This window comes from Heterodontus francisci, unplaced genomic scaffold (genome assembly GCF_036365525.1).
Source record: "Heterodontus francisci isolate sHetFra1 unplaced genomic scaffold, sHetFra1.hap1 HAP1_SCAFFOLD_83, whole genome shotgun sequence".
Classification (NCBI taxonomy): domain Eukaryota; kingdom Metazoa; phylum Chordata; class Chondrichthyes; order Heterodontiformes; family Heterodontidae; genus Heterodontus; species Heterodontus francisci.
In genome coordinates this window covers 579,075-583,240 of record NW_027141917.1, presented here as the reverse complement: position 1 = coordinate 583,240, position 4,166 = coordinate 579,075, and positions in this window count along the sequence as shown.

Genomic DNA, 4,166 nt, shown 5'->3' with positions numbered 1-4,166 from the left:
TGTTACTTGGTGTCAGTGTCTGTCTTTGTTACTTGTTGTCAGTATGTGTCTATTTTACTTGGTGTCAGTGTATGTCTGTGTTACTTGGTGTCAGTGTATGTCTTTGTTACATGGTGTCAGTGTATGTTTTTGTTACTGGGTGTCAGTGTGTATCTTTGTTACTGGGTGTCAGTGTGTGTCTTTTTTACTTGGTGTCAGTGTATATTTTTGTTACTGGGTGTCAGTGTGTGTCTTTGTGACTTGGTGTAAGTGTGTGTCTGTGTTACTGGGTGTCAGTGTATGTCTTTGTTACTGGGTGTCACTGTATGTCTTTGTTACTTGGTGTCAGTGTCTGTCTGTGTTACTGGGTGTCAGTGTATGTCTTTGTTACTTGGTGTCAGTGTATGTCTTTGTTACTGGGTGTCAGTGTGTGTCTTTGTTACTTGGTGTAAGAGTGTGTCTGTGTTACTGGGAGTCAGTGTATGTCTTTGTTACTGGTTGTCAGTGTATTACTTTGTTACTTGGTGTCAGTGTGTGTCTGTGTTACTGGGTGTCAATGTATGTCTTTGTTACTTGGTGTCAGTGTGTGTCTTTGTTACTTGGTGTCAGTGTCTGTCTTTGTTACTGGGTGTGTGTGTGTCTTAGTTTCTTGGTGTAAGTGTGTGTCTGTGTTACTGGGTGTCAGTGTATGTCTTTGTTACTTGATGTAAGTGTGTGTCTGTGTTACTGGGAGTCAGTGTATGTCTTTGTTACTTGTTGTAAGTGTATGGCTGTCTTACTGGGTGTCAGTGTATGTCTGTGTTGCTGGGTGTCAGTGTATGTCTCAGTTACTGTGTGTAAGTGTATGCCTTTGGTACTGGGTGTCAGTGCGTGTCTTTGTTACTTGGAATCAGTGTGTGTCTGTGTTACTGGGTGTCAGTGTATGTCTTTGTTACTGGGTGTCAGTGTTTGTCTTTGTTACTTGTTGTCAGAGTGTGTCTGTGTTACTGGGTGACAGCTTATGTCTTTGTTACTTGGTGTCAGTGTATGTCTGTGTTACTGGGTGTAAGTGCGTGTCTTTGTTACTTGGTGTCAGTGTGAGTCTATTTTACTGGGTGTCAGTGTATGTCTTTGTTAATTGGTGTCAGTGTGTGTCTTTTTTACTTTGTGTCAGTGTATGACTTTGTTACTTGGTCTCAGTGTATGTCTTTGTTACATGGTGTCAGTGTCTGTCTTTGTTACTGGGTGTCAGTGTGTTTCTTTGTTACTTGGTGTCAGTGTGTGTCTGTGTTACTGGGTGTCAGTGTATGTCTTTCTTACTGGGTGTCAGTGTTTTGCTTTGTTACTTGGTGTCAGTGTGTGTCTGTGTTACAGTTGTCAGTGTGTTTCTTTGTTACTTGGTGTCAGTGTATGTCTTTGTTACTTGGTGTCAGTGTATGTCTGTGTTACTGGGTGTAAGTGATTGTCTTTGTTACTGGGTGTCAGTGCGTGTCTTTGTTACTTGGTGTCAGTGTGTTTCTATGTTACTGGGTGTCAGTGTATGTCTTTGTTACTTGGTGTAAGTGAGTGTCTGTGTTACTGCGTGTCAGTGTATGTCTTTGTTACTTGATGTAAATGTGTTTCTGTGTTACTGGGTGTCAGTGTATGTCTGTGTTACTGGGTGTAAGTGTATGTCTTTGTTACTGGGTGTCAGTGTATGACTTTGTTACTTGGTGTAAGTGTGTATCTGTGTTACTGGGTGTCAGTGTATGACTTTGTTACTGGGTGTCAGTGTGTGTCTATGTTACTGGGTGTCAGTGTATGTCTTTGTTACTTAGTGTAAGTGTTTGTCTTTGTTACTGGATGTCAGTGTGTGTCTTTGTTACTTGATGTAATTGTGTGTCTGTGTTTCTGGGTGTCAGTGTATGTCTTTGTTACTGGGTGTCAGTGTATGTCTTTGTTACTTGGTGTAAGTGTGTGTCTGTGTTACTGGGTGTCAGTGTATGTCTTTGTTACTTGGTGTCAGTGTATGTCTGTGTTACTGGGTGTCAGTGTATGTCTGTGTTGCTGGGTGTAAGTGTATGTCTTTGTGACTGGGTGTCAGTGTGTGTCTTTGTTACTTCTTGTAAGTGTGTGTCTGTGTTACTGGGTGTCAGAGTATGTCTTTATTACTGAGTGTCAGTGTATGTCTTTGTTACTGGGTGTAAGTAGGTGTCTGTGTTACTGGGTGACAGTGTATGTCTGTGTTACTTGGTGTAAGTGTGTGTCTGTGTTACTGGGTGTCATTGTGTTTCTGTGTTACTTGGTGTCATTGTGTGTCTGTGTTACTGGGTGTCAGTGTATGTCTTTGTTACTTGGTGTAAGTGTGTGTCTGTGTTACTGGGTGTCAGTGTGTGTCTTTGTTACTGGGTGTATGTGTATGTCTTTGTTACTTGGTGTCAGTGTATGTCTTTCTTACTTGGTGTAAGTGTGTGCCTGTGTTACTGGGTGTCAGTGTATGTCTTTGTCACTTGGTGTCAGTGCATGTCTTTGTTACATGGTGTCAGTGTATGTCTTTGTGACTGGGTGTCAGTGTGTGTCTTTGTTACTTGGTGTAAGTGTGTGTCTGTGTTACTGGGTGTAAGTGTTTGTCTTTGTTACTGGGTGTCAGTGTGTGTCTTTGTTACTTGGTGTCAGTGTGTGTCTGTGTTACTGGGTGTCAGTGTGTGTCTTTGTTACTTGGTGTCAGTGTATGTCTTTGTTACTTGATGCCAGTGTATGTCTGTGTTACTGGGTGTAAGTGATTGTGTTTGTTACTGGGTGTCAGTGTGTGTCTTTGTTACTTGGTGTAAGTGTGTGTCTTTGTTACTTGGTGTAAGTGTGTGTCTGTGTTACTGGGTGTCGGTGTATGTCTGAGTCACTTGGTATAAGTGTGTCTCTTTGTTACTGGGTGTCAGTGTATATCTTTTTTACTTGGTGTCAGTGAGTGTCTTTTTTACTTGGTGTCAGTGTATGTCTTTGTTACTTGGTGTCAGTGCATGTCTTTGTTACATGGTGTCAGTGTATGTCTTTGTGACTGGGTGTCAGTGTGTGTCTTTGTTACTTGGTGTAAGTGTGTGTCTGTGTTACTGGGTGTAAGTGTTTGTCTTTGTTACTGGGTGTCAGTGTGTGTCTTTGTTACTTGGTGTCAGTGTGTGTCTGTGTTACTGGGTGTCAGTGTGTGTCTTTGTTACTTGGTGTCAGTGTATGTCTTTGTTACTTGATGCCAGTGTATGTCTGTGTTACTGGGTGTAAGTGATTGTGTTTGTTACTGGGTGTCAGTGTGTGTCCTTGTTACTTGGTGTAAGTGTGTGTCTGTGTTACTGGGTGTCGGTGTATGACTTTGTTAATTTGTTTCAGTGTATGTCTTTGTTACTGGGTGTCAGTATGTGTCATTGTAACTTGGTGTAAGTGTGTGTCTGTGTTACTGGGTGTCAGTGCATGTCTGTGTTACTTGGTGTAAGTGTGTGTCTTTGTTACTGGGTGTCATTTTATGTCTTTGTCACTTGGTGTCAGTGTATGTCTTTGTTAATGGGTGTCAGTGTTTGTCTTTGTTACTTGGTGTAAGTGTGTGTCTGTGTTTCTGTGTGTCAGTGCATGTCTTTGTTTCTGGGTGTCAGTGTTTGTCTTTGTTACTGGGTGTCACTGTATGTCTTTGTTACTTGGTGTCAGTGTCTGTCTGTGTTACTGGGTGTCAGTGTATGTCTTTGTTACTTGGTGTCAGTGTATGTCTTTGTTACTGGGTGTCAGTGTGTGTCTTTGTTACTTGGTGTAAGAGTGTGTCTGTGTTACTGGGTGTCAGTGTATGTCTTTGTTACTGGTTGTCAGTGTATTACTTTGTTACTTGGTGTCAGTGTGTGTCTGTGTTACTGGGTGTCAATGTATGTCTTTGTTACTTGGTGTCAGTGTGTGTCTTTGTTACTTGGTGTCAGTGTCTGTCTTTGTTACTGGGTGTGTGTGTGTCTTAGTTTCTTGGTGTAAGTGTGTGTCTGTGTTACTGGGTGTCAGTGTATGTCTTTGTTACTTGATGTAAGCGTGTGTCTGTGTTACTGGGAGTCAGTGTATGTCTTTGTTACTTGTTGTAAGTGTATGGCTGTCTTACTGGGTGTCAGTGTATGTCTGTGTTGCTGGGTGTCAGTGTATGTCTCAGTTACTGTGTGTAAGTGTATGCCTTTGGTACTGGGTGTCAGTGCGTGTCTTTGTTACTTGGA